The sequence below is a fragment of the Myotis brandtii genome, unplaced genomic scaffold (assembly GCF_000412655.1).
Source record: "Myotis brandtii unplaced genomic scaffold, ASM41265v1 scaffold436, whole genome shotgun sequence".
Lineage (NCBI taxonomy): Eukaryota > Metazoa > Chordata > Mammalia > Chiroptera > Vespertilionidae > Myotis > Myotis brandtii.
Window position 1 is genome coordinate 1,155,607 of NW_005366679.1, and position 13,507 is coordinate 1,169,113.

General features: G+C 40.1%; 1 long non-coding RNA gene across 1 annotated transcript in view; it reads right to left on the minus strand.

Moving 5' to 3' along the window:
• Positions 1–371: 371 nt before the first annotated feature.
• Positions 372–13,507, minus strand: part of LOC106727503 — a 15,451-nt gene continuing 2,315 nt past the window's right edge. The window contains exon 3 of the long non-coding RNA XR_001363722.1: positions 372–393. This is a non-coding gene — a long non-coding RNA (uncharacterized LOC106727503). The remainder of the gene's footprint in view (positions 394–13,507) is intronic.

Consider the following 13,507-nt stretch of genomic DNA (forward strand, 5'->3'; position numbering starts at 1 on the left):
CGCCCCAACCCCCTGATTGGCCCTGCTCTGTGCGTGACAGGGGGTGGCAGCGCAACCTCCCCATCGACCCTGCCTTGAGTGTGACAGGGGGCGGTGCCCCAACCCCCCAATCGGCCCTACCCTGAGCGTGACTGAGGGTGGCATCGCAACCTCCTGATCCGCCCTGCTCTGTGCATGACAGGGGGCGGCGCCCCAACTCCCCAATCAGCCCTGCTCTGAGCCTGACCAGGGGCTGCACCTAGGGATTGGGCGTGCCCTCTGCCACCCGGGAGCAGGCCTAAGCCAGCAGGTTGTTATCTCCTGAGTGTTCCCAGACTGCGAGAGGGCACAGGCCGGGCTGGGGGACCCCCTCCCCTGCCGAGTGCACAAATTTTTGTGCACCGGGCCTCTAGTCTATAATAATAACAGTGTGATATGCTAATTTGACTGGACGTCCTTCTAGGATGAAGCTGGGGCTGCAGCCACCATGGCTGCAAGGGAGGGATCTACTCTTGTGAAGGCCTACTCTTGCATGAATTTCATGCATCAGGCCTCTAGTTATATATAAAAGTGTTCCAGAGACTAAAACGTGTAAAATAATATTGGTATTCATTTACCTAAACATTCTTCACGGTTAGAATTTTTAAAATGCTTTTGTAACTATTAACTGGATATAGGTAAACTTCTCATTATATGTTCATCTCTAGATCTTCTGGTCTGTCAAATCATTAGCCGCTATGACACATTCTGTCCTTGTAAATGTCCCAATAATGAACATCATATTCATAGATGACCTCTACACTTCTATGATCTTAATCTGTGTTCATTCTTGCAAGTTAAGTTTTCCTTATTTTATTCTTAAACTAAGAGCTAACAAGTATTGATTGTTTCTATATACCACTATTCTTGTAAACACTTTACCGGGATGTTGGTACTATTTTACAAATGAGGAAACTGAATCAAGAAAAGTTACGCGTCTGCCTACACACACGGCTAGTAAACGAAGGCATTCTGGTTTGGGTGTGTAACACCGCATGACCTCTTATGAAGCCAGAGGACAGACCTTCTCTTCTTTGAAAGAGCTCAAGTGTCACCTACAGTGACATCACTGAGGGCCTGAAGAGTGATAGAGGGAACGGAAGCTTATTTCCTGGGACACCGATCAATGAGCTTTGGAGAAGATGCTAGGACCAGTTAAATTTTGGCTAAATGTTCCCATACAACATGACATACCTTAGAAATTTGTTGAAGACAAGAAGTTAATATTAAAATTTAATTTTAGTGATTATTTTTATTGCCTCAATGGAACCTAGTCATAGAATTTTATAAAAGGCTTCAAAAATTTTCCCTAGCATGGTTCTTAATTGTGCTGAAGACTCATGCAGATGATTGAGTTTCTCTCTCTCTCTTTCTTCCTTCATTTGGAAAATTCTAATGACCATAATAGTCAAATATCCCTTGGAACTTTTTTTATTATAGCAGGTCATTTTCAGAATTAAGGCTAAAAAGCCCATCTAATTCCCAATACTAATTACCACTATGCTGTATACTAATATAAAATAATATTGCATGTCAACTGTAATTAACAAATTTTAAAAAGTTTTAAAAGTAAAAAGATAAATGATATATATATGTATATATTTTAGTTATTGTGAAGACTCAATTATATTCAGCTTATAAATTACAATGCTTAATGCCTGACAGGAAGATGATACTTAATAAAAAACCATTCTCCTTTCTTCAGTTTATCCTAAAAACAAAACAAAATCCCAACAACTAATAAACAAATACAATAGTTATGAATATGTACCTTAGTTCAGATTAATTTCACTTTGCCTTGGCCTAGTTTTGATTTGGGGTTAGGTTCCTTTTGAGGTCTTACTATACATTTTGGTATTGGCTTTCAGGGATTTGAAGTTAGGGTCCAGGTAATAATGATCCATGTTGTTCTTCTGATAGGGAAAAACTGTGGATGGAGTGTTCTAGAAAGAGGAAATGAGATCAAGAGGTTAAGAAGCTCCATAACTATTCAGGATTTAACATAGCATTTGACATATAGCCAGCTCTTAGAAAGGACTAGTTGAGCATTGAATGTATTTTGTCTCTGCTGTTCATTGCATGAGCATCTTTGGGCATGCTCACGAGCAGGTAGAAGCCTCTCTGCAGAATCTGGATGAGCAGTAGGTATTTGTAAAATTAACGTATTTTCTCTGATTGCCGAAATTATAAATATTGTATAGCCATTAGGAAACTCAAGTGAGAGCAAACAAGAATTTCAAAATAATCCACAGTCATAGTTCTCAGCATTTTAACAAAAACATATTTTTTACAAAAACAAAATCTAAAAGTTAATGTCATATTCCTACCTGACTACTTTTAGGATAAATATTTAAAAGCTGGATACATTAAATCCATACTTTGAAAATCAGGTTTCAGCATTAAATGAGGCAAAATGAAGTTTAATAGAAAAATCAGAATAAATTTTGGACAATTTGAAGGCATGTATAGTTCCTCAGAATTCTAAGTTTTTAAAGGATTGAATACTTATTTATAAATAGTAATATTTAGCAATATCTTATTTACAATTTCTTCAAATCCGTACTAACACTAATTGCTGGCCTGTTTTTGAATGAATTACTGAGTTGTCTTAAGACTTGATCCCATTTATGTAGAGAACTGGATTCATTTTTTAATCATTCCTAAGCTTATATTTAATTTCCTACTTCATAGAAAGGAAACAGAAGGTAATGGAAGGGGACAGCAAGTCTTCACTTGTTTGACTCCCAGCTTTTAGCACAAAACTGCAGTCTAAGCAAGTAGTGTCAACCCCGCCTTTCACCTGCTTGAGAATGTGAAGACAGGCAGGGCCATGATGGTGCATCTGGTTACTGATTTCAGGCATCTCACTTCAAAGGTGATGGAGATCCACCAATTGTTCCAGGGATGTGTGAAAACTTTGGCCGATCATAGGCTGACTTTGAGAAGATTGCTTTGAACCTTTATGAAGAATTTCCAGGGCAACAAGAGTACGTATGAGCTGTGAACCTAGTCCCCTCAACTAGCATGTGTAACCCTTCCTTAAATTCTACTGTCAAATTTTAATTATCACATACAGTTTTCTTAACAACAGTAAATTATGGGGAGGGAAAATATTGCCTTTGATGTCTAAACAACAATTAAATATTCACCTCTAAAACTCTACATTTGTATCTACAGTGGTTTTGGTCTGCTTGGTTGAATCAGCCAAAAAACATGCGCTTCTTCATATACTGACTTCCAGAACAGCTTGAGTGCTTTCTGGTATTAAAATAAACACAAAAGACTCGAGGAGAGGTAAAAGCCTAATTAGCCATTATTGCACCAATTGTGCAATTTAAAATGTGCTTGGAGGGTATCTAAAAGTTTTCATGCAACTAGTAGCTCAGCCTATTTAAAGAACAAAAAATAAAAATAAAAAATAAAGAACAACAGGTCATAACTCAGTGCACTAGGCTTAACATGAAATTTTCATTGCTTTCTGATGCCAAGACTTAGCTTTATAATTAAATCCAGTTTTCACTTACCCAAACCAGGCAATCAAACTAATCAACTTTACCCTTCTCTTTCCTTCCCTTTAAAAGAGTATGTGGTGACTCCTCAGTTGACTCATCCATTTCCAAATGCCACAATCCACTCCTCAACCTGCCCCTATTTCGTGAGAATGTGTACAAAAAAGAACTGAGGCTTATAATCACAGAGAGTATTAACCCTTGTCACAGCTATTTTTTATTTTATTTTCATTTTTTATTTTTTGTCGCAGTATTTTTTAAATGATTGTTCATTAGTTTTCTTTTACAATTATTAAGGTATAGAATGAAGATTTTGGCCTTGCTTTCCAGCTCATCTACACACACACACACACACACACACACACACACACACACACACACACGTTGCTCTGCAGGCATCCTGTTTGTAAAAACAACCTCCCAGAGGAACCCCAGACCATTATTGTTCTCCCCTGTTCCTGTCAGTAATTGGTTCAGGAAGCTTTCTTGAAGAATGGGGTTTTCTACTCTATTATCTCTACTGCTGAATGTTACACATGGATTGTCAAAAATTTGAATTCAATAAAATGAATAACAATACATCTATAATGGGTATGATTTAGTTCCTCAGGATGCAGAATGTGCCGTTGTGCCGGCCTCCATTATGAAGAGCAGTGGTAATGATTTTGCAGCTATAAAAATATAGGAAATGGCCTGAAGCAGCCTTCATCCTGTAGTATCCTGGAAGTTGTTTGATAAAAGGAACCCGTTCTATCACTCATTTACTTCCCTCTTTTTCATATAGGCAAGGCAGTGAGGGAGTAGAGGATGGGAGACAATGAGAGAAGGGTCGATGGGTATGAGGGAGACATAGTTCTTTGTCTTCTAAAGTCTCACCGTATATAAGAAACAGTGACCCTCGCCAGCTTCCACATGGATTCACCATAAATGTAACCAGAAGCAGGACACTGAATCAGTCCTATGGTCTCAGTGATGGGACAATGCCAACTTGTCCTCTTCTTTCCTAGAGGGAAAGTCAAACAATAAGTGGAAGACTCTCAAGCTTAAGCTTAGTCACAGGTCAGGCCTAGATGGTCACATTGATCTCTCTCTTCACTTCCTTCCATCCACAGGGAGTCCTCGGGTCCCTTGGAGCTCTCTGCCCCTAGATTGTGAAAAGATAGACACACTTGCAGGGCTACGTTGCGGGGCCTCGTCATCCTGAACCGCCCCCACACCCCAGCTTCCTCTCAGGTCTGCTGATTCCCCTCTTAGGAATGGGGTTGGCAGGGAGCCACAGTGGCAGGGTTTTCCTCATCTGCATCCCCACATGGAGAGAGTCCACTCAGCCTCTGGGTTAATTCCTCCCTGTTCTATTCAAATGTAATTAGAGTTTCTCCTCTATGTTCCCAGCATTGCCCCTTCTTTGAGCAGGTAAATCAGGTCATTCTCAGGAGCCCGCAGCTCCCTGCAGAGCCCAGTCCCCCTGGAAGGCTGCATTTCCTGTTGAATGCCCGCCACGGAGAGGTGCTGCTCACAGCCAGTCCCCTTAATAAATCGCTCCTCCAGCTGAGACCATTTGTCTGAGGGATATTTCCATCAGTTACAACTGGATCCTGAAATATTTTCACCGTAGCATGCCACCATCTCCTTGAGCACTAGAATTCTTTTCCTTTTCTTTTCCTTTTTTTTTTAAGCTCTGTAGTTTCACCAATAGGAGGAGGCCTCCCTGCAAATGAGGAGGACCTTGATCTTTCCTAGCTGGTGTCTTATTGCTGCTTCTTGCCCAGCCTCCCTTCTGATTCTTCACCTGGCCTTCTGTTTTATGTCCACTTATTTCATTACTTGAGAGAAAGAAAACAGCAGGCCCTGGGAGCTCTAGTCCAGTCATGTGCCTGGACGCTGGGCCTGCCCTGCGGTCTCTTTTGATCTAAATTTCAAATGTGGCAGCTGAGAAGCCTGGGGAATCTGAACTAAACCAAGGGATTGTATGAAGACGTGTTTGTGAGCCTGCGAAGCCAGATCTGCCTCCTCTATCACCGTCTGATCTCAGGTTGGCCACCGTTCAGATGTGCAGCCTCCCTCCCCACACGGAGGTTTTATGGCCACACAGAAGTGTGAGTTCCTACATTTCATTACAACATATGCTGAGTTACAACATGCTCCGGAGCTGATTTAACACTTGTGAAGCAATCGCAGGGTCGTCCATTCTTAGAGATGGAATTGCCTGGCGGCCAGAGAAGAGGTCTGGTACAAGCTGGCCTCACAGCGAAAGGCCACTGCCGACATGCTCTGTTCAGGCTGGCCTGCTTCTCTCTGGCGGAGGCGTGAACTCCAGCCTGCCTTTGTAATCCCATGTGTGATAGACTGCTCTTTCATCTGGATTGTGTTTCGTTTTCTCAAGTGGCTTTAAAATATATATATATTAATTTGGGGTTTAAATTAGAAATTTGCCACACACTACCCAGACCAGGAGGGCATATATGGCATTCCATTACACACACATGTACTATTTTATATGTTTCATATACATATTTTTTATTTGAATTCTTATGAGTGGCTAACATTTTCTTAAATCTTTTTAATTAATAAATTTAATAAAAATAAAACATTTCATTTAGTAAAAATGTTGGCACCTATCATATGCCAGACCCTAAGGGTTTTTATTTTTTTAAATATATTTGTATTGATTTCAGAGAGGAAAAGAGAGGGAGAGATAGAAACATCAATGATGAGAGAGAATCATTGATCAGCTACTTCCAGCACGCCCCTTACTGGGGATCAAGCCTGCAATCTGAGCATGTGCCCTGACTGGGAATCCAACCATGGCACTGAGCCAAGCTATCTGGGTGACACTAAGGGTTTTAAATTTCATATTTTGTCATTATTTTTTCATATTGGGCATTTAAAATCGTATTTTGAGTTTGTGTTTATATAATATTTTCAAGCTGACCCATTTTAACTTTCTTGAAGAAGTTCAAGATATAACTTTCATTTAGACTGTTCAGTGGAATCATGATTTTCAACCCACTTACAATACTAGGTTTTTAAGATAATTAATTTATTTTGCAGACTAATTTTATATGTTAATCAAAATGTCACTTTATACATACTTCAGAGCATTTTATTGCTATGGATTTATTCCTCAAATCTTTGTAAAAAAATCAAGCTTAGAGTATTTATAGTCTGGATGAGACTCAATGCCTTTTCAGTTCTGATTCTGTTTCCTATTAAAAATCAGGAGATGTGTTTTAGAAGGGCATGATTGACCTCCATGATGTCAAGTTCAAAAATCTATCAAGCTAAATACCATTTCCTATGAGAGGAACAGGAGCTTCTTGAGATGGCTGGTTCCTGGGCAGGTACATGAGGAGCCTGAGATTTTCTTTTTTTTTTTTTAGGCCAGAAATAGTGAAGTGCTCAAAACATAATGAGAACATGTCAAAAATACACAGAAGCCAGTTTAAATGAGTTCTCACAGACCAAATCTAGGATGATTTGACCATGGGAAAGAGTGAGAAAAACAAAGAGAAACATACATTAATGGAATATACTTGAAACAAGAATTCATAAGTTCAAACTGACAATCTACATATATAAAAGGATAAGTGTCCATCTGACCAGTAGCTATGATGTGCACTGGCCACCAGGGGGCAGACACTCAATGAGGAGCTGCAATGACATGCACTGGCCATTTAAAAATAAATGACACCGCGGACCAGGCACTGACAAACCAACACTCGCCTTCCCCAAAGTGGGACACAGGACCTGCCACCATTCTGGAGTGACACCCCACCAAATCACAGCCAACACTGCCAAGACCCCATGGCACAAAATGCGGCCCACAGCTCAGCCCAACCTGGAAAAGGGTCACTGTGGATGCCGGATAATGACGTCACATAGCAACTCAAGGCTTCCTCTCCCTAGCGACTAGCCTCCTTGGAGTTTCTTCAGCCCAGGAACATGACTTGCTTTATAGCCAGGTGCATACATTTTACAATTTAACCAAATAACTGTGAAGCATTTTCCCATGCCTCATCTCATTTGATCCTCAAAAAAGTCCTGGAGTAGGTAGAGAGGAGACTCAGTAGAATCCTATTTTCTTTTCATTAGCCGGAAAATGGAGATTCAGAAAGTTTAGAAACTTGAACTGACTGAAAAGAAGTAAGAAATGGTAGACCTTGAAAATGACTTCAGGTTTTCTCACTGTGTAGAATGTAGTCAAACACTGCTACATTAAATATTTTACCCTTTGTTCTCCCTGTGTGATCTACAATAATAATCTACTTCGTGTTGATATTTATTGCTGTATTGTTGACAATTACCTGAAAGAGAAGTTGGGGTGCTTTACTGGGCTGGAAAAAGTTTAGCTAAATCAGAAAGCAGATCTAATTAAGCAAGTTTATCTATATATATATATAAAAAGCTTTCTCTGGTCCCAATCGCACGCATGTGTTTCGATCTGTCATCGTCGATCGTGAATTTGGTTGACACTTCTATTACAGAGAAAGGCAAATAGTGATATTAAAATATTTCTTCTAATTCATTTCCTTTCAATGTGTACAAATCCATGCACCAGGACACTAGTAAATAAATAAGAAAGAAAGGAAAGCTGTTCCTCACTGCCTGTGGGTAGAGAAGGCTAATAGGTAGGTAAAATGGAGTTTCTTTCAAGGTGCACGAATTTGTGCACTGGGCCTATAACTAGGGGCCCAGTGCACGAATTCATGCACGGGTGGGGGCCCTTGGCCTGGCTGGTGATCAGGGCCAATCAGGGCTGGCTGGCCGGCCAGCCAGGGTAGGGACCACAGGAGGTTGGCTGGCCGCAGGACGTTGGCTGAGGGAACGTGCATCATAGCGACCAGTCGACTGGTCATAACGGTCACTTAGGCATATATATAATAGTAATTAGTATCATTACTATAATATAGCAATATATTATTATTATTATTAGGCTATTTATCTGTGTCACAGGAAAACATTGCCCTAGGACTTAAGACACTTAGTTTTTGGACCAATTCTGTCATTTAAGAGCTGTTTGATTTTATCAAGTCATATAACTTTGTGTGGCCTAGTTACCTCACCTATGAAATGATGAAGGTGAAGTCAAGGATTATGAAAGCCCTTTCCATTTTAAAAGGCCTGTGATTCCACAGGGGATAGAAACCATGAGAACTGCATAGAGCAGAAAGCTGATAAAAGTTACTGGATATATTAAATATACTTTGTGGTTTACAGTTAGGATGCACAAGAAAATCGTCAAATGTCTATAGAAGCTTCGTACTTTGATGATAAAAACATCCCTAAGAATGCTTTTAACTTTTTTCAACATTTATAGCAAAGCTGCTGTTACATAAGGTACACATCATCAATCCAATTTTTAAGGAAACAAACAGGCTCTGAGAGAGCTTTTATATCTGTAAATAGTATGAATATTTTTCTTGATCCATCAACTTTAGAAATTTGGATTCACAATCACATAGGATGAGAGAACTAATGCCACATATACCCTCCTCCACCTCTGCTCCATTTATATGTCCAAATTTTTATATTGTCAATGTTTCTATTACTTGGGTTGTTCTAAATGGTTGGTTATTCTACACTTTGCCAATAGGTTGAGTCGAAAAACATTTTTAAGTAAATATATTTTTTACTATTATAATAATGTGAATATTATTACTTAAGGCACAAAGTAGCATGGTTAGACCCATAAAGAAAGAGACATAACCTTGTGTTAATAAAACTAGACTAAATGAAGAATATTCCAAGTGTCAAGGCCAAATCAATTCTTCTTTTCCAATTAATTAATTATTACACAATATTATAGTTTGTTTTATATTTAGACCATAATTTCTTTATATATGTTAATTATTTAAAATTTCTAATTAGTTTTATTTTTCTTGTGGACAGAATTTTAGTATTCTTTCATCTTGTCAAAGATCATTTCATTTATTAATATGAATGTTTCCTACAGGAATATTTCTACTTGAGTAATAACTCCTTACAGCCTTCTGATTGCCTGTTACTATTTGAACTGCTGATTTTCTAAGCTTTCATTTAAAAATCATTTTTCATAGATTTCTAAGTCAAGTTCACTTTTTTCTTGGCTGCCATGACCATATTTTTCTTGGATTACTTTTTTTTCCTTTTGTGCTAATACATCCCCCACTATTTTTTCCCTGTAAGTATGCATGGGAGATAACATTTTCTAAGCTCTTGTATATCTAAAAATATCCTTTAGACATTTGAAAAACAATTTAGATAGGCATACAATTTTAGTTTCAAAATAATTTCTCCTTAGAACTTTTAAAGCATTTTCCATTATCTTCTAGCAACTGATTGTGCCTGGGAGGAGACTGACACCAGTCTGATTCTCACTTCCTTATCAATAACCCATTTCTTCTCTCAGAGAGCTTCTTATCTCTTGATATGGTAAAATTTCAGAAAAGGTGCCTAGGTGTGGATCTCTGTTTCTTTCATGTATCATTTGGTGATCCCCTTAACTAATTATTCAATTTAGTCAACAAAATTAGAGACCACCCATACGTACTAGGCTCCCACATAGAAACCTTAGCCCTTCAGAGGAAGGCTGTTCAACCTCTTTACAGAAAACTTCTTTGGTTTTGGTTTAATTAGGGTATATATCACCCATGCATGTGGTTGTAGGATAAGAGAATGGGGTGAAGATGGACTTGGATAGTGTATCTGCAGACATTAAACTAAGACCCTTGACCTCTGCCTCATTTCCCCCTAGGATTTTTGCCAATTCTAAGCTTTGAACTTCCAGCTTTCTTCTGTTGTAATTGCCTAGGTATAAATTCTTTGCCTTCTGTTTATAACAGTGAACACTAACTTTTATTGAGTTGTGTTCAGGAAGTTTCCTAGGTGCTTCATATAACTTGGCCCATTCACACAACCTTATGAGGTAGGTGTGAATTATCTACATTTTATAAAGAGGACTTGCTCAAAGTATACAGCTCATGCTTGGCCTAGCTGACATTTGAATCCAGACAGACTATGATCCCATCATCCACACATCTTGGATACAGAAATCTTTCATTTCCTGATACTGGGATTTATTATGATATTTTTCCTTCCACATATATTTTTAAGCAGGTATTTCAGTGGTGAAGACTGAGAAGGAAATGCATGTGTTCTGTCTGCAACCTTTGACTGAAATCTATCCATCCCTCCTGAATGCTAAATACACAAACACTGCTGGACAAATCTGGGTCTAGACAGTTGCTTCTGCTGTCAGGTTATGGGCACCATAATGGCAGACAAGGAAGAGCTAGAGGCTTACTTCTAGAGGTAAGATTGCTGTGGTCACTCCTTCCCATCGCTTTAACCACCTCCTACTGCCCCCCTGGAACAACCTCTTGGGGATTTAGAACTTTATGATGCAGATAAATTTCCTCACTCCCTGTCACGCTCAGTTACCTGACTGGGCTATCTCCTGACTCCCGAGGGGAGCATTTGGAATGGAACTGCTCTTTCTTTGTGCATAGCCACCCTCCCTCCTTCTCTCTCAGTACACTCATAGGTGCACGCGTGCACACACACACAAGCACGTGCATGCACACATGTGCAAAACAACTGTTTCAACCAATATTTACTAAGCAGTTATGTACTACGCCTTTGGTAGAGTTAAGTGACTGATAAACTCTCTTCCGTGAGTCAAATCATGCATCTGAAGCACACAGTGATGCAATTCTTTAAGGGGAGGGGGCGCGGTGTGGAATCTGTGCTCAGGCAGGTGGCTGCTGGGCTCAGGCCGGTGGCGGCCTCTAGATCAGGACTGCGAGGGATGCCGAAGTGTCCTATGCAGAACAGCTCCTCATTGGTCCCTGGCCTGCATTTCTTTTCTTTTTTTTTTTTAAATACTTGTAAATTCTTTTTTTTTTTTAAAAAAAATGTTTTATTGATTTTTTACAGAGAGGAAGGGAAAGGGATAGAGAGTTAGAAACATCGATGAGAGAGAAACATCGATCAGCTGCTTCCTGCACATCTCCTACTGGGGATGTGCCCGCAACCAAGGTACATGCCTTTGACCGGAATCAAACCCGGGACCTTTCAGTCCGTAGGCCGACGCTCTATCCACTGCGCCAAACTGGTCAGGGCCCTGGCCTGCATTTCTAACTCTGGAGATTGATTTCCTTGAGGTGAGACATTTGCCAAGAAGCAAGTCACCTTGTTAGGGGTCCTTATCACCTTAGTATGAATTAAATGCACGTGGTTTCTACAAAACGATAATGGAGTGGACCACAAAATGGTCACAGATTGCTTATATCCCTGTATGCACGTTCCTTTTCAATGGGATTTTTGCCATGCCTCCCATCATGAAATGGTGGAGTTTATTTCTCTCCTTTGAACCTGGGCCTGGCCAGCTAACTTCCTTTGGCCAATGAAACATTAGAAAATGTGCTGCAGAGGCTTGGAAAGTTTGCCTTCTCCTGCTGCTGCTGGAAACCCTTCTGCCACTGTGTGGACAGGCCTCCTTGAGGATGAGAGACCATGTGAAGAAAGGCCTTAAGCTTCCCTGCTGTCCTGGCTATAGCCCCAGGCATGAAAGGGAGGCTATTTTAGATCACTCAGCCCCAAATGAGCTGGACTAATGCAAAGAACTGGCCAGATCAGTCACAGAATTGGGAGATATAAATGGTTGTTTTAAGTCAAGTTTTGAGGTGTTTTCTCATGGGCAATAGCTAAATGATAGATAGATAGATGATAGATAGATAGATAGATAGATAGATAGATAGATAGATAGATCTATTTGTGCCCCTTGCGGACTCCAAATGTTTGGGAGGCAGCAGGGGAGCCCCTGAGGAGAGTGAAATACAGTAAAGGAGGAAGGAATACATTTTAAAAACTTCACTCTTCCTCAGGACTAATTTTTTATAGCTCCAATAAGAAACGTTTAGAATGTGAGCACTGCTCTCCAGTGTCAGGGTTTTGCTGTAATTTGAACAATCCCAGTCATCTGACCCTCTTGTTTACTTTTTATTGAATAGTCCAGCAGAGATAAATAATTTCTCAATAGATTCATTGGGTTTCATCCTGACCCAGAACTCTAAGTTTAAACACAGACATTATCTGGAACTGGGAAACATCAGAAGGGGAAGCCGACTCAATCTGTTCTCTGTCAAACTCTTGGTTTTAACATCCCACAGTGTCAAAGAACACCAACCAGCCCCTAATGTTCTGACTCATTGTCACACCCTGAGTTGGACTACATGCTCTCTCCCTCCTCCCCCCTCAAACATAATGCTTTCTAGCTCCTCTGCAATGTGAATAATCTACTTTGCAATCTGGTTATTTGAATGGATGTTTGTTGTCTTTAGAGACTTTAAGCTTTCTGAGGGCAGGTGTCTTGTTTTATTCATTCATTATTTTGTTAACTCATTCATGCAGGGAACGAGAATTTTGTAATGATGGTTCATCCCTGCTTCCAAGGATCTTATTGTCTAAGTAAAAGAGAAACAACATAAATCAGTTTTTAAAGATCATGTTAATGTTAATACTGAGTATTTATAAAATGTTGTGTGAGCACAGAGAAGCAGCACCTTGACTCAAGTACCTGTATCCTCACTTGTCTTCCTGCTTCTGCACTTGACCCCTTAAAATCCAATGTGCATGCAACAGTCAGAGGGATTTATTCAAATAGATTGTATCAACTCTCTGCTCTAAAATTTCAGTTGAAGCTTCTTACTGGTCTTACAAAGTCAATGGGATCTGGCTGTTGCCTTTCTCTCTGACTGCACCTCAGTCACGCTGGCTCCCTTCAGTGCTGGGAATCAAGCCTGCTCTCCAGCTCAGCACGTTTGAACTGGCGGTGCCCGTCTCTGTATGACTGGCTCCTTGCCATTCAGAGCTCAGCTCTGGTGGCTGGATCCCTGACACCTGAAGTGAGTAACCACCCAGTCACCCACTGTCATATGGTCCTGCATTACTCTAATCATGACATGGTAGTGTCTGCCTGTCTCCCTCCCTCCCTCCCTCCC